We start from the raw sequence: 23,436 nt of genomic DNA on the forward strand, positions 1-23,436 counted from the left end.
CCTTTTGCACACTCTCTCTAAAATAAAAACTAAAAAAAAAAAAGCAAACTAGATCAGCCCCTCTTAAAGATACAACTAAAAGTACTGAGGCATAAAATCAGAGATTTTTGTTTGTTTACTCGAAGATCAAAACAGAAGGCCTAACCCAGAGCAAAAGGAGGAAGCAGGTGACATGTGGCTTCCTGTCACCCAGCTTTTCTTCTATGGTGCCCCACCCCCATTTTCACCGTGGGGCCATCACCCCCTTACTCTCCCACCCTTTCCCCCAACAACCAAGAATCACGATGCTCTCTCCTTACTCTTATTCACGGCCAAACAGAACCCCCAGAACCCAGAAAAGAGTTTCTAAACTCACAAACATGCTACTGTGGGGCTGAGCCTGTTATTACTTAGACATGCCTGCCATATCTGCACTTCCAGAAGATAGAAAACTTGAAGTCTGAAAAAAAGCAAAGATAGAAGAATCTCTAATGTGGAATTTCAAACACTGAATAGATAAGCTATTTGGAGAGAATTCAAAGGCATTTCTCAGCCCGAAATGAAACAAGTTATTTAGGGCCCACTCCACCCACGGGTAAGACTGACCCTGTGAGAATCCTTTATAATAGAGCAATGAGTTTTAATCTTAAGGGATTTGCCTATAAATTCTGCATATTCAACTCTAAAAAAAACTGGAAATTTCCCCAAGAGCTATTTCAGTCCGTTCGTTCCTGAGGGGTTGTGGGGGGAGGGAGGGAGTGGGGGGGGGGGGACATTTCTTCCACCAGTTAAATATCTTTGCTGAAGGAAACCATGTTACATTCTTTTAAGGAATTTAATCCAAAGAACTTTTCTCCTAAATTGCACATGCAAATTGCTCCCATCTTGAGAGAACTAGGATTTGTAGACACTAAAGAAGTAAATCAGAAATTAAGCTGCTTGGATCTACCCCTGATCGATCTGGTATTATTCCCCAGGGAAACCACTCAACCATATTCTTGCTCACATTCACCTTCTATACAAAATTAGAGTGATTAAACATTTTTCTCATACAGATTTTCCTAAGTGGCTATACATTTTCCCTGAAAATCTTTGAAATAAAAAGCTACTGTGAAAATCTAGTAAAACTGTTGTCATAATCATAATGACTGTAAAATTCCCGTTGATTCCCAGGATGTGTTATGTATCACGACTGCTCTTTATCTCATTCCGCTGCGTGCAAAAGCTGACACTAGCTACTTCTAATTCTCCTCTAGTGACTGTCATAATGTTTCTGTGTTAGAATTTAAACAGATTCCAATCCAGAGTCATGTAATATATACTAGTCTACAGAAAAAAAAAAATCAAATAAGTCAACAACAAAATCTATGCCCTAAGGACACATTTTCAAACACATTTTGCACTGTATTAATCCAGAAGGAGATGCTGAGTTGGTCAGCACCACAATAATTCTTTCTGAGTACTTACTAGGTGCTAAGTGTTTTATGTATGTTAGTTCATTTAATCCTCACAACAAGCAGGTGAGAAAGGTATCATTATTATCTCCATTTTAACCGGTAGGAAAACTGAGGCACAGAGGCATTAAAAGCCTTGCTTGTGATCATACAGCTAACAAATGACAGAGCCAGAATTTGAATGGAAGCAGACCATCTCCAGGGGCTGACTCTCAAGCCCACCTTTGCTCTGCCAACAGAGGAAATCAAACAGCACAGAGGAGATGAGATTTAAAATCTTGTGGTTTCAGGGGAAAGAACAAGATCAAGATGTGTCTACACGGGCAAGAGTGGGCCATTCTATTCTGCATGTGTCTGGATCTGGGGAGGGCAAAGTCTACACTGGGGAATCTGCATCTGAGGAAGCCAGTGTGAGACCCAACAGGACTGTGAGCACACCAAGGAATTAGTCTCAAGTTGCAACGCACGGATGTCCCTACGTTAAGAAAAAGGGCAAAACGATGCCTTTCGGGGCAGTGGGGCAGTCTAGACCACTCTGTTTGGAGGCTGGGCTTGCGCGTGTGAACCTCACACTAGCCGAGGGCTTGGACGGTGATCACCAACACTGTCCAGCGCTAGTGACAGCTTCCGGGGCTGTCGGCACATGGGTCACTGTCAAGACAGCAGTCAGACCTGCACCAATCACAGGCGTGACTGTGCTCACACTGGCCAGGCCTGAGTAGGTGAGCTCCTTAGAAGGCGGACGTTAACCTCACACACAGACAAAAAACTCTGCAATTCCAGGACACACACATTTTGGTGTCTGAAGCACACCCCTGGGGTGAGGCTGTCTTTCCTAAGCTCTTCAGAGAGAAGAGCATTCCACAGAGAAGAGATGCAGGTAGGGGGCAGCTGCCATTTTGTTTTCTCATAAAACTGGAGAGAAAAAACAACTTGAGCCCTCTCTAGTTGACCTCCACTTCCCAAAGGAGTTCAGCCTCAAAGTCGGAGCCGGGAACGTTTCACTTCCCGCCACACTCGAGAAGGGGCAGGCACACGAGCGGTACAGTGCAAGGAGCGGTGGCTGTGGAGAGAGGCTGTCTCCTCTGCATGCCACACGACTTAAGAAAATCCAAGGATGGAGTCTCCATGAGGGAGTCTCCATGATGGACTCTCAAGTGCAGAAACGATTCGGATAAATCCGATTCACAGGCTTCTCATCTGCCAAGACTCCTAACCCGGCTTAACCCCCTAGCAAGGGTTTTTGCTTTACCACTAACTTTTACACCTGACTGAATTTCATGCTAATTTTCATAATTTTGAGCCCCGAATCTTAAGCCTTTCTGTATATTTACATAAGACATAATAAATTCTGATACAACCAAAATTCAGAGTTTTCTGACCTATATTCAAGATTGTAAGCTGTTACTGACATCTTTCATCAATTTAAATTAAATTTAAAATATCTTTATTTTTAATGCAAACCAATTTTCAAACACCAAGTATAAAAACAATTCCTAAACTTAAGGGAATCTATCCAAAACATTTCAAAACACAAACCAATTATAAAAAATAAATTTACACATAAGTATGGAACATAATTAAAGTTTACTTAGACCACCGTAGTGGGATCCTTCACTATAGGAAATAACATTTGAGTGGAAATGTAAATTCCCTCATCTCACTTTAAAAGAGGAAAAGGGAAAAACACACCATTATCCTAAACAGCCATTTTCAGAATTTTAATTATATTATCCCGCTCTTCATGGCATGTAAAATAAGAAGACTAAAGAATTACTAGGCTGTTAAATTTGCATTTACCTAATCAAATTGACATTGCATTGGACTTTTTGATCTGTTGAATGTAAGTTTTTATCTATTCAATACACAATTACCATTTACTACAGAAGTGCTTTAATGAAAGTAGCATCTTAAAGGCTTTAAACATATCAGTAAAACCAAAGATGTTTTAGGAGCTCAATAAAATCACAAATTCTGGTAGTTTTAATTAGATCTATTAAATTCCCATCATTGCTCAGACACGAGTTCCTCTTTTCCTATTTAAAAAGGATAGTGCAAACATATAATAAATTATGGCAATTAAGTTTCACATTTATTTTGCTAACTTAAAAAAACATATGTTTTTATTGTAGAAATATTGGGACATACTGAAAAATATTTTTCAGAATTCATACATAATCCAATTATAAAATAACTGTTAATATTTCCATGTACCTCCTTTCAGGCCTTTCTATTTTTCACACCATTGAGGCCAATGCACTTATAATTTAATATCTTACTTTTTATACCTACCATCTCAAAATGTTATGGAATCCTCTTTTTAAAAAATATTTGGGGATGGGGCCACCTGGGTGGCTCAGTCACTGAAACATCTGACTTTGGCTCAGGTCATGATCTCACGGTTCTTGAGTTTGAGCCCTGTGTCGGGCTCTGTGCTCACAGCTCAGAGCCTGGAGCCTGCTTCGGATTCTGTGTCTCCCTCTCTCTCTGACCCTCCCCTACTCGCATTCTGTCTCTCTCTCTCTCTCCGTTTCTCAAGAATAAATAAACATAAAAAAATCTTTTTGATTACATAAATAAAAATTATTTGGGGAAAAAACTCTCTTCACTGCTGTGACCTTGGCACTGAGACAATGCCTGGTACAGGATAGGCAATCAATGGTTATTTGTTGAATAAATTAATCAATACATGATTTATCCTCTCATTTATTACCCCATGACTGCAGTGCTATACATTTAGGTTGTTTCCCATTTTTCCCCATTATGGGTAATGCCATAGATCTTGGTGCACAAGTATTTTTGAGTATTTAGGATTATTTACTTGAGATCAAATTCCAGGAGTTGATTACGGACTGGGTCAAGGTTTATATAAACAATTTTCAGGCTTCTGCTATCATCAAATTGCTTTCTCCAAAGCAGCAACTTCGGAGTACCTGTTTCTGCACTCCTTTTGAAAAAAGCTGTCCTGCCCTTACAATGAAAATAGTGATCTCATCATGGTTTCACTCGCAGGTCTTTAATTACTAATATTGACTATTTCTCCAAATATGTAGCAGACATTTGTACTTCCTACTCTCTGAGCTGTTTAGTCACATCACTTATCAGTGTACATATTCACTCTGTATTGCATGGGGAGCACACACTCTTCTATTCCCTGGGTGTGCCTTCTCTTTATTCTTCTTTTGGGGAAAAAGTTGGTTCTAGTAACTCTTCTTATAAAATTCCAAGTATGTTGTCATGTTCACACACAGACACACACATACACACACAAATTTGGAAAGATTTTTAAAATACTGTTGCTTATGGGGTACCTTGGTGGTTCAGTCGGTTAAGCGTCCATCTTTGGCTCAGGTCATGATCTCGCAGTTTGTGGGTTCAAGACCCCTGTCGGGCTCTGCACTGACAGCTCAGAGCCTGGAGCCTGCTTCGGATTCTGTGTCTCCCTCTCTCTCTGCCCCTTCCCCACTCACTCTCTGTCTCTCAAAAATAAAATAAATATTTAAATTTTTTTTAAATATTGTTGCTTATAACACAATATATACACATTATAGAAAAATTAAAAGGTATAAGCAAGAAGAAAATAAAAGTCCCAGATAAGCACTGTTCACATTTTAGTATATATCTTTCCAAGTTTTGCTGTGTGCTATATCATTTTTAAAAGAACATATGTGGGATCATATGTGCAAACTGTTTTGTAATCATTTTTTTACTTAACTCTATTTCATAAACAACTGTATTTTATTTAAGTGGCGTTTTTTTGAGAGAGAGAGACAGCACACGAGTGCATGCAGGTGAGGGAGAGGCAGAGAGAGAGGGAGACAGAGGATCCGACGTGGGCTCTGCACTGACAGCAGAGAGCCCTATGGGGGTTCAAATTCACAAACCATGAGATCATAACCTGAGCTGAAGTCAGACACTTAACCGCTTAATCGACCAAGCCACCCAGGCTCTCTCATAAACAACTTTCCATACCTTCAAATAGCTTTTTATTATTACTATTATTATTATTATTAATGCCAACAGAATACTTTGGTAAGTAAGAGTGTGGACCTCAGTCACACACAGCTAAGAGTTCAAATGTTGCCTCCAAAATCCTAACTATGTTACAAGACATAACTTTGCTCATTGGTAAAATGAAGATAATAATACCTATTTCAGGTGAACTGTTGTTTAAATTAAATGAAATAATGTAACTTACAAAGCACTTTAACAGTATGGTGATAACAGGTACTTAACAAGCATTTATCAAATTAATGAGGGATAGATTAAAAGGTTACTTTGTTTTAATTTGCAATTCTTTATTTTTGATATTTGGATTTGCACTTCTGTGTGTGTGTGTGTGTGAGAGAGAGAGAGAGAGAGAGAGAGAGAGAGACACCTGTGTTATGCCAACTGTTCACATCTTTTTCCTATTTCTATATGGGTGATTTTTTTTCCTTACTGCTTTCACTTAATTCATGCACTCATTCATTCATTCCTTCACTCAACAATGACTTATTAAAAAGTACTATGTGCCCATTTTATTAAGGATGGTAAACTTCTGCCTTTTACGTTGCAAATGTCTTGCCTCTGAATTTTGTTTATGGTAGGTTTTGACGTATAGAAATACTAAATTTTCATGCAACTCATTCCACTTCCTATTTTTTGTAACATGCTCAGAAATTCCTTTTCTACCCTAAGGGGATCCTTTATCATCTGGAGTGGAAAGAGAATAGAGCTTTGTTAAATAAGTCTTGGGCCTGAAATAAAGAAAAACAAAATAATTGGCTTAATGTAGAACTAGCTTTATAAGATGTTCATTTTACACTATAATGTGTTTGTTAAAGGGCAGAGCTTATATTTGTGTTTCTGGCAACTAGCAGAGCATATGGTACATAGTAGGTTCTCAACAAATACTGAATTTGCTCAGTTAGAGAGAAAAGAGCAATCAGTAAGGGCAAATTCAGTAACCAAACATCAAAACTTAAAGGGAAGCTTTTAATTAGAGTGACGCTGCAGTACTACACAAAAAACATCAAGAAAATTCAAAATCAAATATTCTACAGCACTGATATTCTTATGTTGTTGAGGGAATAACACCTGCTCTTAACATTTTTTTCAAGCCCCAAATTACTATGCTTGGCAGCATTTCTCGAAGTGTGTTCTGAACGAACTATCAACCACCAAGATGCTCCAACAGCAAATGTCCCACAGTCAAACAAGTTCGGCAACCACTGCACACAGCTTCACCCCTTCTCCTCAAATCACTCCCACACCAGAGGCACAATGAACTTTTGCATACATGAACATTCTTAGAAATTCTGCAGGTACCAGTTTTCAAAGGATACAGAGAGGAAATCAAGATCAGAGTTTTTCTGGGGTGCCCAGACAGAAAGGAGGGAACCAGGGAAATGTTGGGTCCGACCTAGTAAAAAGCTAAAATCAGTATCCTGGGATTAGGAAGATCCTGGACAAAGCACACACTTAGGACACAGGAAAAGACCAATGAGTGGAGGAGCCACGGACCAGGCATGAGTCGTTCAGGGATATTGGCAGGAGTTAGGCTTTGTGGTGGTATGGGTAAAAAATAAGCATCGTGCAGGAGGAACCCAGGCAGAGCCTGAAGATGGAGTGAAAGGATTTGGCAATACTGTAAATCCCAACCACCAAGAGCTGGGCTGGACCACAACATGTGCTGAGATTCCTAGGAACGTCAATCATTTGTTTCCCAGGCAGCCTGGTTATTCAACATTCATTTACTAGGGGCAGGGCACATTCCTGCAGAGAAACTTGTAAAAATTTCCATTCGAGGGTCTGTCCACTAGGATAGAAGGAGGTATAGAAGGCCTGAGTTAACTTGCACCACATTCCTGATTTATTTCAGTGATGTGCAGCATCATTTGGACTGGTACCCTCGCAGCAGATCCCTTACACCTCCTGTGACTGGAACTGAGTACGGAGTGGGAGGAACCATCAGCACTGATTTTAATAACAAACCAAGTTCCCCCAGGCAAGGGTTCCCCTGGAACACCTGAACTAGGCTAGACACTGAACAAGGTGGAGTCAAAGAAGTATATCTAGTAATCCGTGGGAAGCCAGGCAGCTCAGAGTGGCTGTAGATAAAGCAAGGTTCCAGTGGCAGAAGGGGACTGAGCTGGCAAAAGGAATCCCCGAGATCCCAAGTTAGGTTTGATACAACCTCAAGTCAAAGAGCATCTCCAGGTGGGTTTGTTTGTTTTTTGTTTTTTTTGTTTTTTTTTTTTTTTTTTTTTTGCTTTGTTTTGTTCTGTATTTATCTGTAAGCCATTAATTGAAAAAGTGTTGAAACAAAATCCAAATCATCACATCTTTGTAGGTTCCCTACACTGCAAGACAGTAGTTTGGTTGGTATGTTTACTCGATTGTCATGGTTTAATATATACTGAAAGCCGTATGCTGCACAAGGCTATTGTTCAAATGAAGTCACTGACAGGAAGAGAAATGAAAAACTGTTATTCAAGAGCTTGATGTCTGAACCACGTATCAGCCACAAAATAAACGGAAGCATGTGATTTCATAATCAATCCTTTTATCTAGGTATAGTATAATTCTATGTGTTTGGGGACCCTTAACACTGATGCAAATTAGCCTAGGTAAATTTCTAGGCTATGTTCATAATTATTTTTTTAATATATTTGCAACCAGTTGTTAACATTACCAAATATTTATTTTATCATGAGAAATGTGTGAACGTCCCCTCTTCTCACGAGATACAGGGATTTCCAAACATCCTGGAACCCACCCTCTAAAACAGTCCTCAGGTAACTGCAAATCCCCCAACAACCTGAAAACCTCAACCTCTCTTGTATAGGATCTTGTAAGTTATTACACTCATCTGGATTTCACACTTCTATATATAGCTGCCATCACAGTTCTATATATAGCCGACAGTTACTTTTACAGATAACTCTTAAAATCTATAACCCTGAGGAGTAGGTGTTATTATGGGGTCCTTTTACAAAGGAAGAAACCTAGAGGTCAAATAGTTTGCCTCAAGCCAAAGAGCCAGTGGGGGAGGAGTTAGCATTCAAATCCATTTATGATTCTAAGAGCTCACATCTCTAATTATCCTGCAGTAAAACCAAGTTTCCCAAATTGCTTTTCCATAATAGAAAGTATTCTTTTGATCACTGAATATTTTTGCCACACCTACTGCACACACTCCAAACCTAACTGACAGGATAAGGAATCCATGGGGGGCCTTTGATTCATTCAGAGTCTTCCTTAGGTTAAACTCCGAGAGGAGTTGAGGATTAGATCAATCAATCCACAAGTGTTTATTGAATGCCTGAGACTTCTCATGCTAGGCATTGCGGAAAAAACACAATGGAGTATCAGAATTGATTGTTATTCTGACATCCCAATGTTGGGGGATAAGGGCGAAAACCAAGCAGATACCTTGGGAATTTAGAAAGAAATAGAGTACAGATCTTATGAGGACAAAGAAGCATTGATAAACAGTCAAGTGACAGTTTACATGAAACAGAAGCCTGGGAAAATTAGTTGTTTAAAGAGATGCTTTGGGGGAGAAAAATTATTGCATTAAACCAATTGCCTTAACCTAAGTATGATTCATGATTATGCTGAAATTTGAGATTATCTACCACGCAATCAACCGTATCTAAAGAAAAAATGGTGTAGTTTAGGATGCATGTATATATGAAATGCAGCTTTAGAACAAAGAACAATATTATATAATAACATTATAAATGTTTCCCTAAAAAATATATAAACACTCCCTAATAGGTCTGCCATATAACTATGCAGCCCTTTGGTTGCAGTAATAAGCAGGAAATTGATTAAGTACTACTTCTGCATTTGAGTTTAAGAAAAAAACAAATGGCATAATAAATTATTCAATTAAAGGCCATTTTTTATGTCATTCCATTAGAGTGCAATGAATTGGCTTAAAAAATAGGGCGAAATACACGAATCCTCATTTTACTGGCATGTTATTATATACTAGCAAAACCAACTGGACTTATCTAGGGACAGAAAGAAGCTGTTAGAAAGACGTTGCCTTCAGTACTTTTTTAAGAATCAAGAATGAAAAGAAAAAATAGCATAGATAAGGAAATACATAAACTATTCATATTTGTTTTAAAAGAACTCATCTTGTCTTAAGCACAACTTCTTCAAATATCAAAAACAAGTGGTTTTTTGTTTGTTTGTTTTGGCTTGGTTTTTGTTGTTTTGTTTGTTTGCTTGTTTGTTTTACTTAAAGCAATTGAGAGATACAATTCAGAGATACTAAGTGGTGATATACTGTACTCTTCACTTTTATGTAGCTTTTGCCTCTGGATAGAGGGGAAAAGATAGGCCTATCTCTTTCCCACCATGATTTTTCATAATGCCAACTCATCTTGTTCCCTTTACTCATTCATTTAACAAAATATTAAGTATCCACACGGAGCCCTGCGCCATGGGGGGCAGGGTGGACACAAATAAGACTATCACACAGGCACTGATGTAACCATCGTATTTCAGAGTATCAGGAAAAAGATTTCCACTGTAAAACATTCCTCTATCATTTTTCCGCTTTAACACATCTAGTATATCATCAACAGAGGTATATCTTAGCAGAAAATATTTGTAGTCTTAAACGTGAAAGAGCACTTTTTCAAAGGCCAGTCCATGGATTGCCAGTGATAGAAGAGAATCTCCCTGCTCACCTGCCAGCTACCTTTCTTGAGGTGGGAGTAGTCTATTTAGATCTCCCAATTCTTCAACCCCATAGGGCAGACCAGGAATGAGGCGGTATGAAAATCTAGGGGAAGAAGAATCTTCTGCCAGAATCAAAGTGCTTCAAGTTCAAAGATAAACCCTGAAAAGCAATATGAAACCTACATGTGAACTTCACTACTCTATCATCCAAAAATCATTTCTCCTGCTCTCTGAGTACCACTGACTTGGAAACTCAATTGAGAACCTACTATGAACCAAGTATTCTCTGTGTGTTAGGGATATAGCAGTAATAAATCAGACAAAAATACTTGCCCTCAGGGAGCTTCCAGTAACAATAAACACTAGGCATACACAATATACAAATAAATAAGTAAAATAAGTGGTATGTCATATGGTCCTAAGGAACAAATTAAAGCAAGAAAGAGAAAGTGTTGAGGAGGTTGTGATTTCAAATAAGCTAGTAAGGGAAGACCTCACTAAGAAAGTGACATTTACACAAAAATTTGAAGAAGGTGAGAAAGGAAGTCTTACAAGCAAAGAGAAGAGTGAGTACAAAGAAGGACCCTGAGATAGGAGTAAACTGGGTGTTGCTAAGCCCAGTCTGACTGCAGTAGATTAAATGAGGGGGGGCTAGGACAGAGAAATAAGGATAAATTGGTAACAGAGATTATACAGGGCCTCGTTATTAAGGCCTTCTACTTTGGCTTTTACTCTGGGTGAGATGGGCCACCATTAAAGTGTTTTGAGCAGACCTGACATGTTTTTAAATGATCACTCTGGCCGTTCTACAGAAAACTGTTGTAAGAACAAAGGACAAGGGGACAAACGGAAAACCAGTTAGGAGGAAAATGTGGTAATCTAGCTAATACAGATGCTGGTAGCTGAATTGGACGTGGTAGAGGTAGGTGATGACAATCAGACTCTAGATATATTTTTTTTTTCAACGTTTATTTATTTTTGGGACAGAGAGAGACAGAGTATGAACGGGGGAGGGGCAGAGAGAGAGGGAGACACAGAATCAGAAACAGGCTCCAGGCTCTGAGCCATCAGCCCAGAGCCTGACGCGGGGCTCGAACTCACGGACCGCGAGATCGTGACCTGGCTGAAGTCGGACGCTTAACCGACTGCGCCACCCAGGCGCCCCAGACTCTAGATATATTTTGAAGATGGAATCAACAGGATTCCACACATAGGATCCAGGATCTAACACCCTGGAGGTGAGATATGAAGAAGCAGAGGAATCCAGGAAGATACCAGGGGCTTTGCCATGAACAAGCAGTAAGACAGAAACAAAATGAGGCATAGGTTTGAGGGAGAAAGTCAGGAACTTGATTTTAGGTATATTAGGTGTAAGATGCCTGCCTGTCAGACAGTCCAAAGGAACTGTTGAAAATCAAGGAATCCAGAAGCCTTGGATTAAAAGAAAGGAATAGGCTGGAGATACAAACGGGGGAAGCACCAGCATATCAGTAAGACTGGAGGGGAGCACAAAAGAACAGGAGGCACAAGGACCAAAACCTAATGCACTCCACTATTTAGATGTCAGGGATCCAAGGAAAAAACACCAGAAGAGACCAAGAGGAGTAGCTGATGAGGGACGAGGAAAAGTAGGACAATGTGATGGACCAGTGACCACATGAATGAAGTGTTTCCAGAGGGGAGTAGTTAATGATGTCAAATTCTGTTGACTGGTCAGGAGATAGGTGATTGAGAATTGGCCACCAGGCTTAACAATATGGAGGTCATTGGCTTGCTTGGTAGAAGATAGAATAGGGCACAAAAATTGGACTGGACAAGGTTCAAGAGAGAATGAAAAAAGAAATATTACAGAGTGAACATAGGAACATCTCTCAAGGGATTTCACTAGTAAGGGGAACAGAAAATTGTAGTCAAAAGAGGTGAAAAAGTAGGTGAAATAATACCACGGATGTATGCATAATGGCAATAATCCAGCAGAGGGGGAGACTGATGATGCTGGAGAGGGGGGGAGAATATGTTGGAGCCATGTTCTGGAGTGGGCAAGAGGGAATGGGATCGTGTGTACAAGTAGAGAGCCGGCCTTGCACAGGAGCACACAGTTCAACCATAGTAACAAGAGTGAAGACAAAATATACGGGCAGAGAGGCAAACAGAAATGCTCTTCTAATTGCTTCTGTTTTCTAAGTGAAATAGGAAGCAGAGTTTTCAGCTGAGGGTGAGAATGGAAGAGGAGGTGTTGAAGGTTCGAGGAAACAGGGAAGAGTGGGAGGTATCAGTCATCTGGGAGAGCAGAGGCATGAATGAATTGACCAAGATAATGCAGCCTGATAACCTAGCAGCACTAAGGGCCCGTTGGGGATCAGTGATCACAGAATTAAGGTGAAAGCAGTCAGCTTGGCTGAGTGTTTTTCTCCAACCACATTAAATTTTACAGAAGTAAACTAGAGTGGTAGGGAGTTTCACCGGGTTTTCCAGATGAGTCCTACCAGATGAGAGAGGCATGAGCGAATTAAGAATCCTCCTAAAAGACTGATTATACGATATAATGGAAAGTCAAGCTGGAAAGAAGGGAAATGAAGACCTGAGAGGAGTGTTGACAGTACGTATAAAGAGGGGAGAGCCGATGGATTTTAGGCCCTACTGGAATTGAAGTCCGTTGGAGTCAGGATTACAGAAAGACAGGTGCCAACTGGAGAGCAGAATGAGATAATGGAGGGTGCAGTCATTAGTAACAAGTATCGGGGCAGCCATTCTCAAACATGTTGGTCTCAGCGTGGCTTTACATTCCCAGAAACTAGTGAGGACCTTAAAAAAGTTTTTGGTTATGCAAGGTATGTCTACTAATATTTACAATATCAATATTAAAACAAAAATTTTTAAACACAAGAATATACAAGTATGTATTCCATTAGTGGCCAGAATGAAGATATTCATCACATCATGCAGCTTTCTGGAAAGCTTTCCCAAGACAAAGATATTAAAAAGGCAAATAATGTCTTAGTATTATTGTGGCAACAGTTTTGACCTAACAGACCCTCTGAAAATGGCTTGCAGCCCCAAGGGGCCCCTGGACCTTACTTTGAAAACTGCTGGTGTAGAATGTGGTCACAGAAGCGAGCAACTGAGGTAGCGTTGGATAGAACAACCGAAAGACAGAAAGACACAGGATGGAGAAGCAAACCAAGAAACTGGAGGGACCATTTATATGAATATTGAAGTCATAAGAATTATGACAGAAGCCACATTGGAACAAGTGGCAGTGAGCCAGAAGTTAAAATGGTCACATACCGCAGAGAAGTGACCACAACAGAGAGGAGCAGTTGCTTGTAGGGTGCTACAGCACGAGATTCAAAATTACAAATTTTCAGAAAGGAGGGGAAGAAAACTGACTGGAAACAGCAAAGAAGAACGGAAAGGACCTTCTGTCCCTCCTCCAGGAGTAGGACCGCCTGAGAGGACACAAAGGAAGCAATGGAAGAGCCATGTTTCAGTTAGATTGAGAAAGGGAAGGGGAAGTTCCAGGGGAGGCTGAGGATATAAAGGATGTTGCTGAGGATAAACGAGTTCCAGAGAGTGCAACAGAACAGGAGATAAGGGATCCAAAACGGGGCCATACAGCCTCTGTTTCACTTACCATTGCCATGTAACAAATTACCCCGAAATGTAGCTGCTTTTTATGAACCATTTAGTGATGCTAATAGAGTCCACAGGTCAAGAATTCAGACATGACAGACACAATGGCTTGTATCGATTCCATGATGGTCTGCGGCCCCAGCTAGGAAGAGTCACAGGCCAGGGCACTCAACAGCTGAGGGCTGAAATTATCCACAGGCTCATCCACTCACACGTCTGGTACCTAGGCTGGGAAGACTGAAGGCCGGGATAGACAAACAGGGCACGTACATGCGGGCCTCTCCAAGTGAACTGACTTCCACACAGTGTGGTGACTCACCAGAAGCAGGAGAGCCCGGTGGTGGCTCGGAGCTCCAAACCGAGTGTTCCAGCTAACAAGGGGGAAGCCACACCATCTGTTGTACCTGAGCCCCAAAAGTCACACAGCGTCAGTCCCAGCATACCCTGTTGCTTAAAGCAGCCACAAGCCTGCCCAGATCCCAATGGAGGGGACACAGATACTCAGTGGGAAAACTATCAAAAAACAAAAATTTGGAGGCTGTATTTTAAAACCACCTTCTAAGTACATTAACTTCTGTGCAAAAGGAGCAGTTTCCAGATGCTGAAAGATGAAACGTATAGAAACATTATATATGCCATTGACTGATTTTCTGTTCCTGCCTGTTATGAACTGGATGTTTCTGTCCCTGTGTTGAAGCCCCTACCCCCAGCATGGCTGTATTTGGAGATGGGGCCTCCAGGAAGTAATTAAAGTTAAATGACATCACAGGGGTGGGGCCCTGATTCCACAGGATTAGTGTCCTTGTATGAAGACACAGTAGAGAGTTCTCTCCACCTGCACCTCATGCATATTCCAGGGAAAGGCCATGTGAGCACACACAGTGGGGAAGGCAGCTGTTGGCAGCCCAAGGAGAGACCTCCCACCAGAAACTAACATGACACCTTGATCAAGAACTTCTAGCCTCCAGAACTGTGAGAAAATAAATTTTTGTTGTCTGAGCCACCCAGTCAGTGGTACTTCGTTAGGAAATCCCAAGAAAATTAATACATCGTTCTCCTTTTTCACTATGATGAGTCAAAGCGAGAAGGGTGGGGTTTTGAGTAAACGTAGTCACTGAATGCAGGGCTCAGATCACACCCAATAACATTATAGATTCTTGATGAGAAAGCAAGACTACTCTTCATTGGTAGGGCTTTTACACACACACACACACACACACACACACACACACACACACACACACCAGCACCATATATCAGCTGATATAAAACATACATCAGCATTCAAGTGCACGACCAAAGCCAGATGAGGTACTTCCTCAGCAGATGCAGCACTACAGGTGTTGGCTTCTAGCCTGGCAAATTTTCATTCTCCTAACTAAAATTATTGGGGGGGGGGGGGGGGAGAAAAGTGAAACAGTAACAAAGAAACTAAATTTATATTGCCTTGTTCAAGGTTTTCATTTAATGAAAATGTGCTCTGCACACACTGGAAAATTATACATTTAAAAAGAAACACTTGAATTCATCTGAAAAATCTAATTTTAATGCCAATCTCTTTTAGTCAACAATCCTGACACTTCTGAGGAGGGCAACGGAGAAATCCTGACTGTTGAAGTATGACTTTGTGAGCACGTTAGCACACTCCACAGTCTGTGTCAATGGCATTTAGAAGGTCAGTAATAGGAGAGACAAATACTTGACATCATAAGATATCAAGGAGGAAAACTATTCACAGAGTATGTATCAGAATAAATGAACAAATAAATACTACTACATTGTTATCTGATTATTCACCTATGTTATTATCTACTGTTTTGGTGTTGCTGTTTAATGTACTAACAGGTAAAAACAATCTTCCTTAATTTTTTCTCAAATTATGAACTGTACTTAAAAAGATGTAGACTCTACTAATAAAAAGATGTCAAACTCTGTATCAGACTTTCATACTGTCTGCTCTATTCAGCAATTGTGAAAACAAACTAAATTAACACTTGGCTAGTAAAATAATTCTAGCATCAATTCATACTAGAAGTCTTAAGGATATCTAGTGATCTCTTTTAAACATCTTTCTTCAAAATAAAAAGTAAACCTTTAAAATACATCAGTATTGGGGCGCCTGGGTGGCGCAGTCGGTTAAGCGTCCGACTTCAGCCAGGTCACGATCTCGCGGTCCGTGAGTTCGAGCCCCGCGTCGAGCTCTGGGCTGATGGCTCAGAGCCTGAAGCCTGTTTCCGATTCTGTGTCTCCCTCTCTCTCTGCCCCTCCCCCGTTCATGCTCTGTCTCTCTTTGTCCCAAAAATAAATAAACGTTGAAAAAAAAAATTTAAAAAAAAAAATAAAATACATCAGTATCTGAGGTGCCTGGGTGGCTCAGTCGATTAAGCGCCCGACTTCAGCTCAGGTCATGATCTCATGGTTTGTGGGTTCGAGCCCCACATTGGGCTCTGTGCTGACAGCTCGGAGCCTGGAGCCTACTTTGGATTCTGTGCCTCCCTCTCTTTCTGCCCCTCCCCCGCTCATGCTCTGTCTCTCTCTGTCTCTCAAAAATAAATAAACGTTAAAAATTTTTTAATAAATAAATAAAATACATGAATATCTAATTGCTAATGCACGTTGCAATTACACTTCCAATCATGAGAAGAACTATGTCAGTTCTCACGTTCACACATCTGCTGATGAAATATAAAGGGCAGATTTCTAATAAAACTATTAAGTGAAAAAGGTGTGTGTGCAATACAAGGTATCAGTCAGCTTCAGGCTACGTCAACTCTAGGTTATTTCTTTCTTTCTTCTCTGACACTCCGATCTTACGGAGAGGAACCCACCTAAGATGCGAACAGGACTGTTCCTTGTGTTCACTCACCCTTTTGACCCTTGTGCCTTCTAGTTTTAAGTTTTCAAGTCACTGAAGCCATTCTAGACATCTGATACAGCACAGAATGAGAAAAACAGGGAGGGACAGGGGGACAAATAATCAGATACAAGTGTCCAATATGCTGCAAGGATTTAAAACTCCTTGACAAGTGCAAAAAGAGAGAAAAACACCTGTGTAGCTTTAAGGGCAATAGTGAACTTTCTGACGAGTGATCCTCATCACCCAGCATGATGGTTATTTGGCAGAGACAGCATTCAACATGGCATGAGAGCAAAGCAGCGGTAGTATCTGCAGAAGGTGCCAGATCTGCAGAGGTGGTGAGGGCACCTCCCAAGATCCCACAAACTCCACCATGATTCAAGGGAAAGAGTTAAGTGCCCAAGAGGGATACAGAAATGCTGACAGGACTGGTACCTAAAAAAGGCATAGTTTTGACAAGATGGTCACAGGCTACAGGATCTCAGAAGTAGACACAACAGCAAGGTCCAGGAAGTCCAAATCAGCTGCCAGGATGACATTCAAAGACCAAATGGGAACAGTCTCATTTCAGTGGAGACCAGGGCACAGCGCCCAGTCACCAAGCATGCCAAGTGCAGAGCAGGGGACAAAGTGAGGGTCACACAGTGAATCAAATGCCCTTCACCCAGCGCCATGAAGATACTAACTTTCCCCTTCAGAGAATGAGGGAAGGAACACCCTTGAGAAATGAGAGCAACCACCAAAGAAAGAGTGTTTAAACTGAAAACTACTATGCTTTTAATTAATAAGATCAGATGTTTTCCATCTTCAGCATGAGTGGGATCTCAAAGGCAAGGGGAAAGCAGCTACAGAAAATAAATTATGTTTCATTTGTATATCTCAAACGTACTGTGTACATTTTTACACACACACACACACACCTTTCTCCCATCCTTCTGAACCTTCCTCCCTAACCCTTGCCACATAAACATGTTCTAACCCAGTACTATCCAAAGTGTGGTCTGTGGTCAGTGTCAGTCAGGAAAACTGTTTATTACTCGCCCATGGTTAGATAAATACTGAAAATGAAGTCAGGCATTCAGAAACTCCTATAGCAATGTGTCACCGCCCCAGCATCCCAGTCTGGAATTAATGCGCTCACCTCACTGAACAGGGTAAAGACATATACAGTGTGGTCAGACTCTGGTAACTCAGGTGAGCCCTAGTACACTCACTGGGCTGTATGGGACCACTTACCAGACTGGGATGAAAAGAGCCCTCCATCAGAATAGTTTAAGAAGCACTAACATAGATCAGCATGTAGCCCACTGCTGCTACCAGCTGCAAAGCCAATGCTGGCTTTTGTATTTAGGATCACCATTGTGTAAAGGAGACCAATAAGAATGGAGGGCTTCAGGGCCGTCTGGGTGGCTCAGTCGGTTAGGTGTCTGACTTCGGCTCAGGTCATGATCTCACATTCCGTGAGTTCAAGACCCACGTCGGGTTCTGTGCTGACAGCTCAGAGCCTGGAGCCTGCTTCGGATTCAGTGTCTCCCCCTCTCTCTGCCCCTCCCGTGCTCATGCTCTGTCTGTCTCTCTCTCTGTCTCTCTCTCTGTCTCTCTCTCTCTCTCTCTAATAAATAAACGTTAAAAAAATTAAAAAATTTAAAAAGAAAGAATGGAGGACTTCACATATAAATGATGTGTTCATGCCCAAAACAACCACGTAACAACAGATTGTCAAAACCAAGGTTCCAAAGGAGTTCAGCCAGTGGGGGAAAAAAAAAGGTAATATTACTTTCCATAGCAGCATGTGACAACGTTACTTTCCATAGCAGCAAGTACCATATTCACGCTCCAAGAGGAGATTTAGTTTCAGGCAAACAATATCAAGTCGCATGAAATAAATGTCATTAATTTGAAAGTTATTGATTTTTTAGTAGTTTTGTTTGTATTTCACTTGTAAAATCTGTTGTGGTTCTGTGATTGCATGAGAGCTATAAGCATCAGGAATTTACACCTAGTTTTATGTTAGTACATGTTTAAGCAGCATAGTAAAAATGAAGTCAGCAGTGGATATGTGCAAGAAATTGTTTCTCCTGTAAAAAGGTTCTATACGTGATTTCAATTTGAGAAGTAATGGTCCCTTGGACATTGGGTTGAGATCAGAAGCTTGGACTGGTGAGAAGCAGAAACCGAACAACAGGGCGCCGGAGACAAGGTCGACTCCTAGTCTGAGCTGGACTTTTCCAAGGACAACCAGGAAAGAGGCTGTCTTCCGGTGCAGCTTTGAATGTACTGTAATTTAGTTGCATTATTTGAGTTGTTTTGCAACCAAAAGGGAGCCTAACATGGCAAACCTCATAACATAGCTGAACTTCATTTTGGGAGATTTTTTTCCTGTTTTTAAGTAATCTCTACACCCAATGGGGGCCGCAAATTTACAACCCCAAGATCAAGAGTAGCCAGCCGGGTGCCCAGAGAATTAAGGTTTTTACTTCTCCCCTTTGTCATGTAAAATTAACAGGTTTCACTCCATAACATAATCCCAGGAGATCAGTATGCCAAGAATCATCCTCATTTCAGAGATGAGAAAAGGGAGTTTCATGGGGGGGGGGGGGGGGCAGTCTATGACTAGGCCAAAAGATCAGGAAGATGGCTGAGAGAGGACTTGAACCCCAGTTTTGTCATTTTGAGTCCTATATACGAACTATTTTTAAACATTATTCACAGAGCATTTAGTTGTTTTCAGAAAATAATAATGTTAAAAACCCCACCCAATTCTATTAGTAGGAAAGACATTTCCACAACATAATAACAACCACATTTCTCTTTCAATTAAAAAAAAATCACATACCTGGATTAGAAGAACAAATATTGTTAAAATGTCAATACTACCCAAAGAAATCTACATATTCAATGCAATCCGTACCAAAATAACACCAGCGTTCTTTACAGAGCTAGAACAAACAATCCTAAAATTTGTATGGAACCAGAAAAGACCCCAAATAGCCAAAGCAATCCTGAAAAAGAAAACCAAATCTGGAGGCATCATAATTCCAGACTTCAAGCTGTATTACAAAACTGTAATCATCAAGACAGTATGGTACTGGCACAAAAACAGACACTCAGATCAATGGAACAGAATAGAGAACCCAAAAATGAGCCCACAAACTTATAGCCAACTAATCTTTGACAAAGCAGGAAAGAATATCCAATGGAATAACAACAGTCTCTTCAGCAAATGGTGCTGGGAAAACTGGACAGCGACATGCAGAAAATGAACCTGGACCACTTTCTTACACCATACACAAAAATAAACTCAAAATGGATGAAAGACCTAAACGTAAGACAGGGAATCACTTCTCGGCCTTTTGGCTAAGATCAAGTGTAAACATAAGACAGGAAGTCATCAAAATCCTCGAGGAGAAAGCAGGCACAAACCTCTTTGACCTTGGCCACAGCAACTTCTTACTCAACACGTCTCCGAAGGCAAGGGAAACAAAAGCAAAAATGAACTACTGGGACCTCATCAAGATAAAAAGCTTCTGCACCGCAAAGGAAACAATCAGCAAAACTAAAAGGCAACCAGTGGAATGGGAGAAGATACTTGCAAATGACATAACAGATAAAGGGTTAGTATCCAAAATCTACAAAGAACTTATCAAACTCAACACCCAAAAAACAAATAATCCAGGGAACAAATGGGCAAAAGACACGAATAGACACTTCTCCAAAGAAGACATCCAGATGGCCAACTGACACGTGAAAAAATGCTCAACATCACTCATCATCAGGAAAATACAAATCAAAACCGTGAGATACCACCTCACACCTGTCAGAATGGCAAATATTCACAACTCAGGCAACAACAGATGCGGGGCAGGATGCAGAGAAAGAGGATCTCTTTTGTACTGCTGGTGGGAATGCAAGCTGGTGCAGCCACTCTGGAAAACAGTATGGAGGTTTCTCAAAAAACTAAAAATAGAACTACCCTACGACCCAGCAATTGCACTACTAGTATTTATCCAAGGGATACAGGTATGTTGTTTCAAAGGGGCACATGTACCCCAATGTTTATAGCATTGCTATCAACAATAGCCAAAGTATGGAAAGAGCCCAAATATCCAACAGATGAATTGATAAAAATGAATGGATACACACACATGCACACACGCACATGCACACACACACACACACACACACACATACACACACACACTGGAGTATTACTCAGCAATCAAAAAGAATGAAATCTTGCCATCTGCAACCACGTGGATGGAACTAAAGGGTATTACGCTAAGCGAAATTACTCAGAGAAATACAAGTATCATATGACTTCACTCATATGAGGAATTTAAGGTACAAAATAGGTGAAAATAAGGGAAGGGAAGGAAAAATAATATAAAAACATAAGAGACTCTTAAACATAGAGAACAAACAGAGGATTACTGGAGGGGTTGTGGGAGGGGGGATGGGCTAAATGGGTAAGGGGCATTAAGGAATCTACTCCTGAAATCATTGTTGCACTATAGGATAACTTGAATGTAAATTTAAAAATAAATAAATAAATAAAATTTTTTAAGGATCACTTAAAATTCCTAATTAGTTATAGAAGACTAATGCACAGGATAATAATTATTTTTCCTTTAGGATCAGACGGTATACAAATTTTACATAATTAAAAACAACTAAACAAAACTTGTGCACGTTAAGCCATCACTATGACCCAATCACTTTGGTGGCCTTCTATTTTCACATTGTTCTATCCGATCATGTTTATATTCCCTCCCTTCCTCCTCCCCGACATAAACTTGATGAAGAGGAAATAAAGAAAGGCAACATGAGGTAGAAAGAATACCAGTGTCTGTATCAAGGCACTGGGTCTCAAGACACAGTCTGATTCTTTTTTTTTTTTTAATTTTTTTTTTCAACGTTTATTTATTTTTTGGGACAGAGAGAGACAGAGCATGAACGGGGGAGGGGCAGAGAGAGAGGGAGACACAGAATCGGAAACAGGCTCCAGGCTCTGAGCCATCAGCCCAGAGCCCGACGCGGGGCTCGAACTCACGGACCGCGAGATCGTGACCTGGCTGAAGTCGGACGCTCAACCGACTGCGCCACCCAGGCACCCCGACACAGTCTGATTCTAATCACAGTCTAAACCAAAAACCTACATGCCCCATGTTTCTTACATTCACCTGTCCTCCTCCTGAGTATCTCTGCAAGCCTGAAACAGGGCAGTAGCCTCCTACATGACGCCACCCCTCCAGAATCTCCCTTTCCCCAATCTTTTCTCCTTGTTACCAGGATGACCTTTCCAAGATATAAATCTGATCCCTTCACTTCTCTGTCGGAAGTCCTTCAATTCACCCAACACCTGATGGATGCAATCTGAACTCTTTCATCCGACATATATAAAGTTCTTCCAAATCTGGCCCTCTCTAGGCTCCTCTTCTCCAACCAGCTTCCCTACCTCATGGGGAAATGAATATTCATATTCTACACTCCATATGCATGGTCTTATTCTACACTTTGGCTCCTTAAGAAACCAATAGTGGTTCCTGGTATAATTTATTCTACAACGCTTTGGAGCACACCATGCCCGCTGCCTGAAATATCCATCCTCACATCCCCATCCAACCTTCTAAGTTCTTCTCCTTCCTTCAAGTCTTTTAACACTTCCTCTGTGCCACCTCTTCAATACAGTCAATCCCTCTTCTCTGCTCCCTTGGCACTAATCTTTATAGGAGAAGAGAGGCTGTACTGAGTTATTTGTCACATCCATGAGTCTATAACTACCCATAACAGTCTTCTTGAAAATGGGAACCATGATTTTCTCATCCCTGGTACCCATCATGGCAATTAGTGGTAAATAAAAGTTTGCTGCATGTATGAAAAAGTGTGGCCTTAGGACTTTCTTCATCTTTGTGACAGTTAGACTCGACTTTATCAATGACCTCATAAAGTTCTGCAGCTTAGTATAGCTTTTCACAAAACCCTGGACTTTTTTTTTACTGGTTTATAAAGTTTTTAAAGAGTAAAAATTTATCATTTTATCATCAGGACACCTTGAGGTGTTAAGTTTACAGATCTATATCAAGATATCATAAAAATAATGAGTTGCTATTACTGAGCCGGAACTATATGAAAGGTACTATCATAAATTCCACATTTGTTAATTTCATTTACTCCTCCCAAGAAGTAGACATTATTTGTCCTCATCTTCAAGAAGAGAATACAAGGGCTTTGAAAACTTAAAAGAGCACAGAGCTAGGAAGTGCTGATGGAATTTAAACCCACTGTTGTTTGACTTCAAGTATCTTGCTGTCCACCACTGTGCTGGGTGGAGCTAAGGAATCTATCTAGAATACTAACCACGTTTTCACATTCTCTTCAACACCTGATTTGCTGCTTAAAGTTTAATCACTGTTGAAATGAAAGACAGTAAGAAATTCAATCAGGTGCATTTTAATCAGCAGATACATTTATTTTTTTTTTTTTATGTTTACTTATTTCTGAGACAGAGAGAGACAGAGCATGTGAGGGAGAGGGGCAGAGAGAGAGAGAGACCCAGAATCGGAAGCAGGCTCCAGGCTCTGAGCTGTCAGCACAGAGCCCGACGGGGGGCTCGAACTCACAAACCGTGAGATCATGACCTGGGCCGAAGCCGGTCACTCAACCGACTGAGCCACCCAGGTGCCCCTCAGCAGATAAATTTCAAGAACATTAACTTTCCCTTAAAACTGACGACACTCTTTGGTCACTGACATGCCTAAACAAGTAGGTTTCTTAAATAAGGAAATTTGTATTGATAAGTTTTTATATTTATATTTAGGTAATCTTTGAATT

The 23,436-nt window shown here is 40.7% G+C and overlaps 1 protein-coding gene and 1 long non-coding RNA gene across 3 annotated transcripts in view; both read right to left on the reverse strand.

Annotated features, from left to right (window-relative positions):
• GRIP1 (glutamate receptor interacting protein 1) overlaps nucleotides 1-23,436 on the reverse strand; it is a 691,488-nt gene that overhangs the window by 662,936 nt on the left and 5,116 nt on the right. The gene's annotated exons all lie outside the window — the stretch shown is intronic.
• Nucleotides 7,688-14,048, reverse strand: LOC123592198. The gene is made up of 2 exons (XR_006709628.1): nucleotides 11,285-14,048; nucleotides 7,688-11,058 (listed from the first exon to the last, which is right to left on the reverse strand). It is a non-coding gene; the product is annotated as an uncharacterized LOC123592198 (long non-coding RNA).

The sequence above is a fragment of the Leopardus geoffroyi genome, chromosome B4 (genome assembly GCF_018350155.1).
Source record: "Leopardus geoffroyi isolate Oge1 chromosome B4, O.geoffroyi_Oge1_pat1.0, whole genome shotgun sequence".
In the NCBI taxonomy this organism is placed as follows: domain Eukaryota; kingdom Metazoa; phylum Chordata; class Mammalia; order Carnivora; family Felidae; genus Leopardus; species Leopardus geoffroyi.